Genomic DNA, 17110 nt, shown 5'->3' with positions numbered 1-17110 from the left:
TGCTCATAACGCCACTAGATAAAACCTTTCTTCAAGATAGATGCAAAGATCAATACCACCAAAGTCTGATGGTGGAAAATATTGAAGACAAAATCTACTGTTTTTTTAGCATAAGTTATTCATGTATTTCTCATTAGAAAAAAGGTATACAGTGCGAAGTCTTTTGGATTTAATTTAGTAATATTTGAGATTACAGATTACATTATTCAACTTAAAGCAGAAAATTTGTATGAGTCATTTTGCTAAAGTGAGCATAATCACCGTCTCGGGTATAAAAAGGCCATTTTCGTAATTAAATCAAATTTAGTGCATAAACATTTTTTAAGTGCCTAGATACATTTCATTCACCTGTTACGAATAATTGTTTTTCAATTGTCAGAATGCAAATGGTAAAACATTAAGTGTTGTTAGGTAGGGCAAGCCAGGCGCGGATCCAGGATTTCTTAGGGGAGGGGGCCCAACTTTTTTTTTTTTTTTGCTCCCGAAAATTTGAAAATCGCGCCGGCCGAAAAGTCGCTCAGGGGGGGGGGGGGGGGTAGCACAAAAATTTCAATTTGCACCCCCCCCCCCCCCTTGAGCGCCAGGGGGGGGCCCCAACCCCCAAAAAAGGTAAAAATCACGTGATTTTACATGATTTTTTTCTCAAGGGGGGGGGGCCCGGGCCCCCCGGGCCCCCCCCCCCCCTGGATCCGCCACTGGGGCAAGCCATAATGTTTCTTCTACCTCGCAACAACTAATGTATGCAATTTTCATTGTGACTATTCGTAAAAGGTAATGAAGTGATTTGTAATGAGGCACTTAAACAAACACGTATGCATTAAATTTGAATCGATTACCATTATGGCATATTGGTGTAGTAGAATATAGAGCTATGTGTGTGGGTGGGAGGTAATTGCTGCTGCACAATTAGCAATAGTGCTTTGAACTCTGCTAAAGAGGCCAAAAATTTAGTAAACAAATTAAAAACCTCTCACAAGCAAAAGAAAGAAAGATGTGGGGACATATCTGAGCGACCGCCGCCCTGGCATGTTAATCTCTCATTTCATTTGGAGGTTTGTTAAGGAAAATTAAAAGCACAGTGTTTTCATCTTCGTCTTGAATTACATAATAGATAGGGATGTCTTAAACCATGAACCTAACACATGTTCAATACAACACACTCTCGAAATAGTATGTCTTTCTTCATTCTGCTATTGAATATTTGACATGAAATACTCGACTAGGGAACATCATTTATTAACGTGAAGACACCAATGCATAACACGGATCTTCGAAAAGGTTATTCCGTAAAAATGTAGTCCAGGTATTTCCACTGGGAAACCCAAGTAAGAGGAGACGACGAAGGTCTCGATGATACAGTTCAGTGATCAGGAATCAAGGGCACTTGAGACTTTGAGGACTTCGTGTGCGGACGACAGTCGATCGACAATATCAATGATCAAGTCCCGGCGCTTTATCGTTAAGCGACCAGGTAAGAACTAAAATTTTACATGAAGAGCTCACCAAGATAAATTCTGTCAAACGAAGTTATAAATTTATCAAGACAAACACAAATTTGCCAGGTTCTTGTTGACATCCCTTCTCTCTAATTGTCCCTATGATCAGCGGAAACTATGTTCTACTGGATTCGCCGAAACCTAAAGAAGAAAGAATGCAGTCGATGAACGGAGGTACTTTCAACTTGAAATGAAGATTTTAGTAACGACTGCAAACAGGATATTGATACTTGACTTTTGAAATGGAGCTTTTGAAGTTTGAAGCATCAACGTAAATCCATGTCGACGCGTCGAAAAAAGACTGTGTGATTTATAACCTCTCTCACTCTCTTTCTCTCCCACTCTCCTTTTTTTTCTCTCTCTCTCTCTCTCTCTCTCTCAACCCCCCCCCCCTCATCTCTAATTCTCCAGAGAACTCTCTCACACATTCACGCACGCACACACCCACGCACACACGCGCGGACATGCATGTCTCAATAACCATGATAACGGGTTTCCGAAAAACATGTTATTTCTACCACACAATCATTCACTCTCACACTTCCACCCATTAGGGCAAACACACGGTGACGCTCACACTAACACACCCACACACACACACACAATCACATACACACAAACAAAAATCTATTAACCCCAAAGAGTTGATGAGTTGAAAAGAAATTTTATTATGAATAGCCACTAGTAACCATTATGAGGATCCACAACGGTCTATTATAGTTGGACCCTTGATGTCAATCATGTATATTAATACGTTACTGCTTCCAATCGCCCAGCCCACTCAAAAAATAAACATTTACGCAGATGATGTAAAAGTAATTATTTTTATGGAAGAACGTCTGAGAACGATTAATTGATATAATCATGCAATGTGTTATTAATGATATTTATTTTTTTTGGTCGAAAGACTTCAAAGTGACACTCAATGTAAAGAAACTAAGTTTTAAGATATTTCGTACACGATAACGCTCTAGTGCCTTTAAAGGTACTATGTCCCTTTTGCAGCCAACCTCAAATTCTGTAGAACTTTGCAGGAATCATGAATATGTCATGTATGTCCTATTCTGTGAAATTTAAACGTTAGCAGTGTCCTCATATTCAAATTATGCAAGGAAACCTGTTTACTTGCTAGACTTCACTGTCAGACACTATTGAGTGACTGACTGGCTTTTTTCTTCTTTGGTAATAACATACATGAAAAGAGTTGTAAAGGGTACATGAGCATTTGTCTACATCAATAACCCACTTCTTGTGATGGCCAAGATTAAACTGATTGAATCTTTGCGCAGCATAAAACGTATGACCATTCGGTACAATTGTCTGAAAATCAAGACTATTACTTTTGACTTGGCAACTAATAGTCGTTATTTTCCCACTTGAAGACATTTTCAAGCCCCACTTTTTTTAGGGAAGTTCTAAATTAGTATTATCTTTCAAATGCAGTAGGAATTTAACTTTTTCATTTTTTTGGCCTGCAAATGGGACATAGTACCTTTAACTTACTATAAATGACAAAGAATTTGAAAGGTTCAAAGAATTTAAATATTTAGGTGTCTTTTTAGACATGACTGGTTTAGACAGATGTAAAATGTACCTTTTTGAAAAACAAAAGAAAAAATAAAAACCAAAACAATTTTCGACAAGTCAAGCAGCGATGTCGTCAACAAGAGGTCTATGCGTCTCTTTGTGTAGTATGTCTATTCCGCGGTTATTCAAGCCTCAAGAAAAAAAATCCGTCTTCGTTAATGAAAGCTTCGAATATCTACATTTTGCCTATTTCCGTGGGATTAATTTCAGAAGGTAACCCTACACGTGACTTATTTAGATCCATTAGCCCCCATCATTGCCTAAGGGATACTTATGAACACGTCATATAGAAGATGATAGCATGCGCAGATTCTTATTCAAAAGGACCACGATACCCTACCTTATAATAGAGAGGAGTATATTTAAAGATCGCTGATCTTCTATGTGATATGTATTTGATAGGGGACACAATACTTCTCATTGTCATAGTTGTAGAGTAAATCATTCGAAGATCGCTGGAAGGTATCTTGACCAACATATTTCTGACTTTCTACCTTCCAATCTAAATTCATTTTCAAAGCATACATTAATAGCTGAGGGTGACTTTTTCTAGCCTCCTTAGAATACCCAAAATTGGAGCGACAGAATAATATATTTTTTTTAAATGAAAAAATAATTAAAACGAGGCTACAATAATCGTCTGTTAAAAGTTCGTGGAAACTTTACTTGTTCCCACTTTTGTAAATGTAAGGCTAATTTACCATCCCTCCCTGCAATATTCTTTTTTCTTCCCTAAATTTCAACTGTTCTTTTTGAAAATCTCCCCAAAGACAATTTTTCGGACTTTCCCTGCATCTATATATTCTATATTTCATTGCTAAAATAATTGTATTAAATATCTTTATTCGTGGGGAATTACCGGACAACCCTAAATGAATATCCTCCCAATCGACCCAGGGGCGTCGCCAAAGGGGGGGGTGTGGGGGGGTGCGACACCCCCCCCCCCCCCCCACCTGTCAGGATATTGTCGGTAAAATTGCGCTGCCGTCGGGAAAAAGAGAAAAGGGGGAGGAGAAAAAAAGAGAGGGAAAGGGAAAGAAAAGAAAAAAAAGAAAAGGAAAAGAAAAGAAAGAAAGGAAAAGAAAGGAAAGAAAGGAAAAGAAAAGAAAGAAAAGAGAAAAAAGAAAGAGAAAAAAGAAAAAGAGGGAGGAGAGGAAAGAAAGGAAAAGAAAGAAAAGAAAGAAAAGGAAAAAAAGAAGAAAGAAATATGAAAGGGAAACAAAAGAAATGGGGGATGAAAGAGAGGAGAGAGAGGGGAGGTAAGCGTCTGAGAGAGGAGGAGTGGGAGTAAAAGAGAGAAGGGGGTTGTTGGGTGGAGTCGTCTCGTCGAGGGAGCAAGAAAGACACGGCTAAATATGTTGCTGTGTCAAGTCAGCTGTGTCGGTATTCTTGCTCGATCCTCGTGTACTATATCAATGCAGAAATTTGAAGTCGGTGAGATGTATATAGTTTTTTTCCCTACGAACTGTGACTTCTTATCCGCTGTGACGACTTCGAGAATGACTACTACTACAATACTTGTATTTTCTCGAAGTTTCACTTTCCTATAATATCAGCTAAAGAAATCAGAGGTTTAAAATTTTCGGGGAAACTAAATTCAAACAAGGTTTAAAGGAAAAGACCAGTATTGGAAACGCCCCAATTTCAAAAAATGAAATGGAAGCTCTCATTACCAATCATGTGAAAGAATATGTTTTGACTAATACATGATGATAAAAAATTTGCCGGGAAACCGCCTACTAATTCATAATTATATTTGGTAAATTTGTTTCTCTCATCGTCTGTGGGAGATATAGGGTAGTCCCATATACATCTTTCTGTGTATAGTGCTTGTAACTTTACGAAGAATGGGACAAATTTCTTATCATTTTGATGATTCCAGAACCTTACAGATGCTAGATGCTAGATGATCAACCTTTTCTGATCGATTCCACAACGTTTCTTTCACAATGCAATCGCATGACCATAACTGGTCTTTACCTTTAAGAGTCAACAACGGTACAACGAATCGTTTTCCTTTCTTTATATTGTGATGAAACTTCATTTAGACGAGTCGAGAACGGTACAACTATTCGTCTTCTTTCTCTAATAATTTAAGGAAACGTCAAAGCTTCCGCGCTTCGCGCGAGAGTGGGAAACTGAATTCAGACAAATAGAGCTTATTAAAAGTCGAAAACGGTACAACGAATCGTGTTCTTTCTCTAATAATTTGAGGAAACGTCAAAGCTTTCGCGCTTCGTGCGAGAGGGGGAAACTGAATTCAGATGAATAGGGCTTAAAAAGATTCGAAAACGGTACGAGGAATCTTCTTCCTTTCTCTATATTGTGATGAAACGCCAAAAATTCCGCGCTCAGCGCAGAAGGGGAAAACTTCATTTAGACGAGTCGAGAACGGTACGACGAATCGTCTTCTTTCTCTAATAATTTAGGGAAACGTCAGAGCTTCGGGGAAACTGAATTCAGACAAAATTAATAGGGCTTATTTAGAGTCGAAAACGGTACAACGAATCGTGTTCTTTCTCTAATAATTTGAGGAAACGTCAAAGCTTTCGCGCTTCGCGCGAGAGGGGGAAACTGAATTCAGATGAATAGGGCTTAAAAAGATTCGAAAACGGTACGAGGAATCGTCTTCCTTCTCTATATTGTGATGAAACGCCAAAAATTCCGCGCTTCGCGCAGAAGGGGAAAACTTCATTTAGACGAGTCGAGAACGGTACGACGAATCGTCTACTTTCTCTTATAATAAGGAAACGTCAAAGCTTCGGGGGAAACTTAATTCAGACAAAATTAATAGGGCTTATTTAGAGTCGAAAACGGTCCAACGAATCGTGTTCTTTCTCTAATGATATGAGGAAACGTCAAAGCTTTCGCGCTTCGCACGAGAGGGGGAAACTGAGTTCAGATGAATAAGGATTATTAAGAGTCGAAAACGGTACGACGAATCGTCGTCTTTCTCTAATAATTTAATGAAACGTCAAAGTCGGGAGGGGGAGAAACTGAGTTCAGACAAGAATTAAGAGTCGAGAACAGTACACCGAATCGTCTGCTTTTTCTCATAATTTAATGAAACGCCAAAGATTCCGCGCTTTGCGCGGGGAGGGGGGGGGAACTGAATTCAGAAAAGGATAAACAGTCGAGAACGGTACAGCAAATCGTCTTCTTTTTTATAATAATTTAATGAAACGTCAAAGCTTTCGCGCTTCTCGCGGGAGGGGGGAAACTTCATTCAGCCAAGGATTACCAGTCGAAAACGGTACAATTAATCGTCTTCTTTTCCTAATAATTTAAGGAAACGTCTTCGCGCGGCAGGCCAATCACCCAAACCCCCCTAATGAGCGCGCTTTTAAGTGATTCTCTTGCTCACTATACTGCCCCTCCCAAAATAAGATCCTAGCTCCGTGCCTGCATTAAAATATATAGCTATGATGCTGACAAAATTGAAGAAATAATTCGTTTATTTACGTCGTCGAGGAAAATATACATTTTGCGCATATGCAAGTACCATAGATAGTCCATAGAAAAAACAATTTAGCCTTCGGCCCCAGATTTATAGGGTTGAATTTGTAGATATTGGACATTTAATTTTGTCGGTAATTGGTGGCTAGTTTTGTCGGTAATCGTTGGCCTCTACATCCCCCCCCCCCCCCCCCACTGAAAAAGGTCTAGCGACGCCCCTGAATCGACCGACTTTAATTCCCTTAGTTCAAACTAAGATTTTACATTCTGCCATAACCTTTGAACGTGTACACACTCCCAGAAGAAGTAAACAAATATGTTTCAATCTTTACTTACAAAATGAGTTATCTTCAACAAAGTCGAATCTCAATAAGTGTTCTCTGGTATATATTGCTCCATGAAAGTTTACTAGACTTACTAAATATCTCCCTATAAACCTCATTTGAAGAAAAAAATCAGAAAATGCCCATCCATCGTGAATCTGCAAAATTTAATAAATATTGTCACTTCTCTATAAAAATATTAATGAACCTTTTCCGATAATAAATAAATGAACAGCTTCACAGTACCGTTAATTTGCATTAAAATATCATACTCGTTTACATCCACTTAACTATACAGTTATCATTTTCTCCGCTTCTCAAAATAGTTTCCCCAACATTCCATACATTAACAATTTTGTTTCCTTTTATATTGGCCGCATGCCATTGTCAGCAAAAATATCTTGAACTGAAACTTTATAGCATTTAAACAAATCCTGGGACATAGTACCTTTAACTCTTTCTATGCATTTATCATTTTTAAAATGAACTCATAGTTACACAAGAAAATAAATTTACCTCTTACCATCTTGGATCAGAAATCAAGTATAGCTTTCATCTCATTGATTCTGTCGCCGTACAATAGTCTTTTACAATATTGATCTCTTAATTCGATCTTTCACATCCCAACTAAATTCAAAACATAGTTTCTGTATTTCCAATATGACCCACTTTGGAACAACTAGTGAAGCAAATACGTAATTTAATTTACATAATGCATGTGTTTTTAATAATTGAATTTTTACAATCACCTAGAGGTCCCTCTATTTCCACCATCCGAGCTGTCTTTTAATCTTGCTTAAAATCTCCTTAAAATTCAACTGCTCTCTTACTTCGGCGTCTAACCCAAAATATACTTCCAATACACACGCACTCACAGACACACGCGCATTGACACGCACTGACAAACACACACGCGCACCCTTCTTTGGAATGCAGATTTTGCCCCCTTCCCGTTAGTATAACTGAATTTTGTTATTCATCCTATTCCCTTGATCACGTTGATGGTAGATAGCAATAATTGGCCCATTAAATCGTCTTCAATTGTTTTTAAGAGGTTAAAAAAGAGAATTATCTCGCTTTGTCTCTTAAGGGTCTATTGTACTCCCATGTTACTGTATGAGCTATTTTTTGTGCTTAATTCATTTTAGACAAGAGTTTAAGTATTGGCACCTAAAATGAATTCGGGACAATGTCGAAGGACTAATTAATTTTTGAAAATTAGAAAGATGGTGGTGAATGAGACGGAGTCATTAATATAGTTGTTCCGGAGTTGATATCATTGGAGAGAGTTCCTCAAGGGTCTACCTAACACTCCAAGCGGACATGGTACCCTACTCTTCACTTCATAATATCGTTTCCTGGCTCCGAGGCGGCCACATCAGCTAGCATTTCGATGGCTTGAAAAATGTCTCACTCTCAACTTGCTCTTAAATCATATCGAGTCTTCACTGCCCTGCCCCTTTAATGACAAACGACAGTTTTATCTATAACATCATGTCTATTAATATAGGCATCCTTATTAAAGAGAACTGCCGAATATTAAGGTGTTTCTCCTCATTACATAATTACTTTTAACAAATTATACAGTTTTATCACTATAAACAACCATTACAAAACTCAAAAAATGTTCAATAACACAGAATTATTTTGAATATATTTTGATAGCTTTCCCCCTGGTACAATCAGAACCGAAACATCCTATTTAAACCAAATATTCCACATAATGATTATGCATAACAAAAGATGCATGTTTTTATATCATAGATATCGCCAGTATCTATTTAAATTTTAAAACAAGGATAAGCAAACTCGCTTGATTGGATATGCGAGTATTTGTTGTTTTTGTTGATGTTGTTGTTGTTTCTCACGTGCAAATGTAATAATACAGCAATAACCCGGCCGACACTAATAAATTTGTATTCAGATTTTGTGTATTAAGTAACTCAAATAATAAACCGATTTTTTTTTTCATGGCATTTATTTTTAAGCTTCAAAATCTAAAATTATCAAACACCAACTGGAAACCAATCAAGACGAGAAAAGTCCTAATTACTTCATCGAGTACAGGCTTGGATGAAGTGAAATAGAAGGGGATTCTTGTAACGCTCTTCCTGAGTGATGTTTGCTCATTTTATAAGGATTTGCCCTTACGTCAAGCGCAAATCAATTTAGTAGACTCATTATACTATCATACCACTACTTGACTTTAAACAGAAAAGGTGATACTTGGTGAGAGGCTCTTATACTCTTCACCTTCTGTATTGTGATGGAGTTCGTTTTGTAAGAAAACATTCTGATCTCTCTGTCCTTACAAAATTGCAAGTGAGATAAATGTCCATTCATGATTATGACGACCAGAGTCGTCGCTGGAGATTGGTTGTGGGGTTGTAGCGATGTGACGTAGCTTCCCTATTATATCCCCGCCCACTCGTAAATGTCCTGCCTGCAAATAAACAACTTTTGGAGCCTTGTCGGCAAACTGCAAAATTGTGCATCCCTTTCTGTTTTCATTGTGTTGATGTTTTTTTTTGTTTTTTTTTTCTTTCTTTTCTTCTTCTGGTTGTTAATGTTTTCAATGTATAGAAAAAATAATGGGCAGTTCTCTCGGGCAATTTGTATTGAATTTCAATACTAATCTGAACTGGATTTTAGAAATAGATTTTTCAAAATAAAGAGCAACTCCACATCATACCTTTCTGATGTCCAAATTTCCCTCTCAGTTATCTCTGAGCTCCTCGTTTTCAATATCAAACATCACTGCAGTCTGCGGACGCTGGTGTATGCTTACTTTTTAAAATAGCGTCATCTTGTGGTAGCTACGGACAGGGCAAGCACCGACAGAGTGGACGGGGTAGTCATATATTTTTAAAATGTTGACATTTTAAAGTGAAATGCAATTATAGTTTTTTATATCTGTCTTTCAAGGCACGAAAACCGTATGCAAATATTCAAGCTAAGTGGTTACTCTAGTGTTTAAATATAGAAATTGAATAATTTGTTTGCCTTATTAATGAAGGCCCTAGTTTCTCACTTTGTTTTGGCGCCTTTTTGTTTCAGAGTTCAGAAACAGGCAACGTCAGTATTACAAGCTTGACTTACATCAGTCTAAGATATTTGGCTTAGGTACAATGTTGCCTCCATCTATTCAAATAAACAGTCGAATTCGTAATATGCTTTAGTTTGCAGCTTGAGGTGATTAATAAATTTAATTCAAGGAAGAGTCAAGGAACACAATCCAGAAATAAAAACAATATAAGAATCTTTCATTGGATTATTAAGCATTATCGCGCTATTAAAAATGTACGAATGTGAGAGAGATCGACTGCTTTGTGATAAATGTGTTTAGGTTTGGTTTAATCCTGCCTATGGGTGAATCAAGAAGAAAAAGTAAAATGTGACAAACAAAAAATAATGTGATGTGACAGTATTTTGGCACAGTGAGTGGTCTAAAACATAATGCTTCTCGTTTGCTATACCTGCTTGTATATCACACCATTCCGTTCAACATTAGAAAATGAATGTTACTTTCAAAGTGATGATAAAAGTGAGAAGACCTGATATAATCACATATAATCGGACTGTCGATCACAAGGTCCGCGGTTCGAGTCCCGCCGCCGCACTAATGTCCTTTGGCAAGACATTGATCTACATTTGCCACACTCCACCCAGGTGAAGTAGATGGGTACCTGGTAGGAATTTATTCCTTGAAATGCTAGAGCGCCGTATGGCAGCCGTGCTAAAGCCAGGGTAATAATCGGGAGCGCCAGGAGGGTCAAATCTGACTGACATGAGCGCTATACAAGAACCCACTATTATTATTATTAGTAGTAGTAATTTACAGGCTTTAATACCTAGCCACTATTTGAATAGATGGCGCTATACCACATCTTCTTACTCGGTACACAAGACTTTCTTGTAAAATTGAAAGTGAGGAAAAAGTGATCGGAAGCTCGAACTAGATTCCTCAAAAGAATAATTAAGTTTAATTTAATGTATATTTCCACATAACTTATACTGGTTCAGGAATCAAGGCCCTTTACATAATTTTTACTTGTAAATTCTGACTTGGTTATTTTCATTCTCACCAGTACATACAAATTACAACCATCGTATTTAAGACCTAAACAAATCTACAAGATCCCACCATTATCTAATGATATTGAATGTTTGAGGTGAACCAATAGAATACGTGCTGAGGCCAAGTTCGCAATAAGTCAATAGTGACCTACATCCGTACGACAGAATATTCTCATATGTTTTTCTTCCTATTGCAAGAATGATAGCAATGATTTAAAGGGAAACCCAACCCTTGTATATTATAGTAAGTTCATTTGTATAAAAGCAGCAAAATATGAGAAACAAAATGGCGACAGTTTGAAATAAATCTGACCAATTTGAGCAATACTGTTTGGTCAAACTCGTCCGATCACTTTATCAAATGATTTGTTGTACTTCAGAAAAAACCTTAAGAATAATACTTCAAATGCTTCCTTTAGTGCCTATACACTTTGCCAATTTTCATAATTTACGATTACTCAATGTGTATGATATACTAGTAAATAGGTTTAACATTGCATTTTTATGTTTATATGTTCTAAAGGTTTGATATCCCAGATAGTCATGCCTAAGTTATTTCTTGATTCAACAATACATCAACACATACTCGTAATTCATCTAATAATCATTTACCTCAAGTCAGAACTTTGATTTCCCATAACTCAATGTTGTTTGAAGGTCCTTCTCTATGGAACAATCTCCCTCCAACCAGGGGAGTCGCTAGACCTTTTTCAGTGGGGGGGGGGGGGGGGGGGGGGGTGTAGAGGCCAACGATTACCGACAAAACTAGCGTCCAATTACCGACAAAATTAAATGTCCAATATCTACAAATTTAACCCTATAAACCCGGGGCCGAAGGCTAAATTGTTTTTCCTATGGACTATCTATAGTACTTGCATATGCGCAAATCCCATCTAGAATTTTAAGTTTGTATACATAATTTGAAACGTTATATATTGCATGCTTGTTTCTTTTGTTCTATTTTTTTGTCTGTTTATTTATTTTAAATATGTTTGTGTTGTTATTTTTTTATATATTTTTTAAATTATTATTATTATTATTTTTTTTAATTTATTTTTTTAATTTTTTTTTTTTTTTTTTATTTTTTTTTAATTTTTTTTTAATTTATTTATTTTTTTTTTTTTTTTGGGGGGGGGGGTTCTATTTGTTCTTCATTCATTTCTGATTGTATTACTCTGTTGTGTATATAATTTATGTACGTTGTTTTTATTGAGAATGAAATAAAGACTGAACTGAAGTTAACTGAATAATTGGAGAAGAATCGGAGAGAGACAGAGAGAGAGAGAGAGAGACAGAAGAGAAAGACAGAAGAGAGAGACAGAGAGGGGGGAAGAGAGAGGTATACAGTGCTTCACCAAAAAACGTTTTATCTTAACTTAATCACAATTATAATTAATAAATGACACATATTTGTCAAGCTTAGATCCTCCTCTTTCATTCGATGCAACTCATAATTATGATGCATATTTCACGCATGAGTAATCAAAATCAATTTGAAGAGAGGGATCCAAATATCATTTGGCAGACGGTATCTGAATTTCAAAGAGAAAATCACATTTCTAGAAGGTTTACTTTCTGCCCTTTCATGACACCTCAATCAGGAAAAATTAGCAAGGGATAATAAAGTTCTGTTTGTATAAAGACTTGCATTTCTATAATTTGATTTTAAAAGTTCGTTTTCACTGGCGGCCTGCCGTAGCAACAAGCAGAATTTGACAAAAGACTCCGCTTCGTTGAAAATCAGCCATGCATGAAGTTATTGATTTGATATGGCTGATCGTCAACAAAGTCTTTTGTCAATTCCGTTTGTTGCTACAGCAGGCAGCCAGTGAATACGAATTCGTTTCAAAACCAGTGTCTCCAAAAAGGGGTTTCATATGATATCAGATGGATAACATTAAAAGTCGAGACGTCGTGCCCCTTCTGACGTCGCGGCCTGATTATGCCACTGATCGAGCACCACCCCCACCGTTTAAAAGCCGGTTCCACCGCACCTGGTGATATCAATGACTATCCGTTTTGCATTAGTTCTTCTGAAGTGTAGCTGCTCTGAGCTCTGGTAGGTCCATGAAAACCCTCGACTACGCGGACAGCAATTGACAGGAGTTCTGTTCACCATAGGCTAGTCAATTTTTCCTACAGGCCACTTTCATCTGAACACCATAATCATTCAAGAGACATGCCATTCGTAACATTATATTCTCCGATGTCTGAAACAATAATAATAGTGTTTATAAGGTGATGACGTGGATTCTAATCAAATGATTGGTTGAAAGCGTACAAGTGACGAGGCATTTATTTTGCCTAACGCGTAATTTGGATAATGACCGGTCATTATCCAATTCTAATGACCGGTCATTAGTAAAATCATGTTATAAAACATTTTCTAAAAACAAATAAAAAATATAATCTTTTAAAACAAATAATACACATTATTTTGTTCGGGCATTAGTAAAATTATCCACACTAATGCACTCACTGCTGTGTATTATTTGTATACTACCTATAGCCAGTCGTAAACATACTTTCGTCTAAACACATTTACCACTCGCTGTTAAAATGATGTCAGGCAATGGACCAGAGTTGTGACCTACAAAGAAATGAGCGCCAGTCAGTTTGTATAGTCTGCTGCTACAGACTCTGTCTTAATTTGAACAAAATTATCTCGGATTTTTTATCGACAGCAAACTTAAGTGGGTCTTTGTCCATATTGATAAATTATGTAAGAGGGTTGGGAACCTAGTAAAATATTTGGCTAGACTTCGTTACTTTGTTAATGAGACGAATTTGAAGTTGATCTATAAAGCGATTATATTTTTACCCCTTTTTGACTTCTAGTATGCGGATATTTTTATCAATTCATGTGATAAAAAATATAGTAAGAAATTGCAAACTCTCCAAAATCGCGCGGGCAGAATAATAATGAAAGATAATCCATATGAACACATCTCTAATACACAATTCATTCACTTTTAAAATATGGTCATCTCTCGAATCCAGGCGTAAGAAAAATTTAAATGTATTTGTCTAAATCAGTCCATAATAATGTTATCTTCTAGTATGAATGAAATGTTTCAACCCCCTTCCCATATTTATTCCCTCCGCAATTCCGGTAACTTTGTTCTCCCTAAACCTATAACTTAATACTGTCGCAGAACTATACTCAATATAGGAGCTCCATTCAATATAATAATCTTCCTCCTACCACTAAATTACTTCAAACACATTCAAAAAGTATTTAAGCAATATTATTCCAGAAGAAAAAATACAATACAATAACCATGACCTTGAACGTGTCAGTATCTGGGTGAGCTAGCTCGGTCTCTTGTAGAAAGACAAGGTACGTACGTAGGTACGTACGTAGTCTTGCAGTTCAGAATCCTTTTTTTTGTGTGTAGGCATTGTGAATGTTTTGTGTACCCAAAACTACCTTGATAAAAAGCCTGTCTGTTATTATGAATGCGTTCACTGAAGTGTCCCATCGGGGAGGTCAACCATGCCCAGTATAGTGTGTTGGCACCGGCCACGCCTCAGCCAGACTATTGCATGGGTTATCATAATACTGGGTAATCTTTTCTCTTACGCATTAATTTTTCGAAATTTAATTGATATAGTCCATTCTACCGTTTTGAGCCGATATGCCTTAATCCGCCAACAAGGACATCTCTGTAATAGCCTATTATAAGAAACGTTGAATACATCAAATTTAAACAAATCTTTTATTTGTGTGTTTAGGTCGAACCTTTCAAAAGTTATCATAGAAAGTGTTCACCTCATTCATCATTGGCCGCTCAAAATTAATAATTGTGGAATTATGTATGCGGGGAAAAAAAATCTATTACTGTACATGGGTGCGTTTTTGCCCCCTCCCCCTACCACCATGAACCACCACCACCACCATGCACCACCACCGCTACCCCGCCGGCGTTATTTTCTTCTGCGGCACAGATTGGGGCTTTTTTTTTTAAGAGGTCTTGATTTATTCCTAACCCTAACCCTATACTTTCCCATAGGCTCAACACGCACCCCCAATCTGTGCCGCAGAAAGAAAAGAAAAACGCACCCCGCCGCTACCCAAGCAACTATTAAATAGTTTCGCCTCGTTGTTTTACTGCTCAAAAACAGTACCCCAGCCTCCAATAGTTTGGGATCCACTCATTTTATACAACCCCCCGCCCCGCCCCCCCCCCCCCCCCCCCCCCCCACCATCCTAACGCCACAGCGCTGAGCGGTGCATCGGTTTTCAAAATCGGGGTGTATTCCATTATCCATGTCATTCAGATCATTAATAATATTTATTCAAATTGCTTATAACTTGAAGCATGAAGTTAGTAACTCCCTGCAGATACACAACCGATGGAGGCCATAATTATTTTTTATTCACATCTCGACACTTCCGTGTACAAGCTATAGCTAGGAAAGATAGCTTACTCTCCCCGCGACGCGTAGGAACCCCAAGTACGATGCTGTTACAGCGCAAATAAACACACCCGGCAGCGTTTTTGTTAACCTAACCTTCCCATCCTATGATCTGTACGTAAAAATCAGTGCAAGTATGCAAGATAAAAGATGAGTGTTTTGATAGCTGTTGGCACCAGTCATTTCGATGGCGTGGGTTCGAATCCCACCGCTGCCACCATGTTTTGATAGCTGTTGGCCTAGGGTTGATTCACTCAAATCCAACTAAACTAGTACAATACAAGACAGGGACTACATCGTGTTCATGTGTCTAAACCAAAACTGATGAGTCTTAAAACTCTTTATTACGTCACAATCTTTCGTGCGCGCTTACAGTGTAGCTGCTCCTAATGAATATTTATACATAATTATTCTTACAATGAGTGTGAAATATTGGCATCCAATTTAGACATTCTAATGGTTATAATGTTCCGAAATCAGATTCTCACTTTGCAGACTGACTAAAACCTTCCATTAGACTATTAGTTGGCAAAAATATTGAAAGACAAGTTAGACAACTCGATATTTCAAGGAGAATGTTGCTTGAAAAATTGCTCTGTAGGATATGCCTAGTATTATGAGCACTGTATATCCTTAAAAATCCATATCGCAATTACCATGCGTCCGAGAAATAATATAGCTCACAAGACTGGGATGTCAACATTTTGTTTCTTCTTATTTTGAGGATTAATGTATTCCCCCCCCCCCCCCCCCCCTTAGGCGCGGATCCAGCCGGCGGCAGGGGAGGGGCCAAAGAGTGGGCCCAATTCGTGATAAAATATTCAGCCAGCTGGTTAATAAGCGGGGGGGGGGGACGGCCCCCCCCCCACCCCACTCCGGGGTCGGAATGACCGCATGCGTGCATGTTACCAAAATGTCGGGTAAAGGGGTACTCGTGCGACAAAGTCCGGCCCGAGAATCACGGTTAAAAAAGGGGGTGTATTAATTTTCACTCGGAGATTTCTTTCAAAAGGGGGTGTTTTTTTCTTTTTTTCTCTCATCTCTTTGGAAACCTGAGAAATTATTCTGAATTTAGGGGGGTACATTGACCATTTTTCATGATTTAGGGGGGTCTCCAAGACAGGAAAAGCCCGCGAGAGGGAAGTTCGGAAATGTTGGCAGTCCTCAGATAGGGGGTGCTTTCAAAAAGAGGGAACAAGCATACGCGTACCCTAAATAACACTGAGTGGGGGGGGCGGGAGGGGGTAAGGAGCAATACTCTTTGTTTTGCCCCCGAGGGGGTTAAAAATCGCACCCCCCCCCCCCTTGAGCACCAGGGGAGAAGATCCGTCTCCAATAACGAGTTTTTACCTGTTATTTTCCCAGGGGAGGGGCCCCGGGTCTCTTCCCCCCCCCCCCCCCCCCCCCCCCCCCCCCCCGCCACACAATTCTGGATTCTAGTTCACCACCGATTGTGCGGGAACTTTTTTTTTTTTTTATTCAACAAGGACTGAGCCTTTTGTAGTTGATTCTTATAAATATGTTTGCCTCCGATCAACATTATCATTTTATTACAAAAGTTAACGCCTTTGACTTCCTATTTATAAGAAGAAGAAAAAAATGATTTAAATTTCTTGGGTTCAAAATTAAGAAAATTTCCGCGTGTATCGAACACCGAGCGCGATGTTCATTAGAATTTGCTACAGAACATGAATTTGATGTAAGGTATCTCTTGATATGTGTTCTTTTACTGAGCTGAGCTAGCTAGCGCTA

This window comes from Strongylocentrotus purpuratus, unplaced genomic scaffold, assembly GCF_000002235.5.
Source record: "Strongylocentrotus purpuratus isolate Spur 01 unplaced genomic scaffold, Spur_5.0 spur5_scaffold_7, whole genome shotgun sequence".
NCBI classification, from domain to species: domain Eukaryota; kingdom Metazoa; phylum Echinodermata; class Echinoidea; order Camarodonta; family Strongylocentrotidae; genus Strongylocentrotus; species Strongylocentrotus purpuratus.
This window is presented reverse-complemented; position numbering follows the sequence as displayed.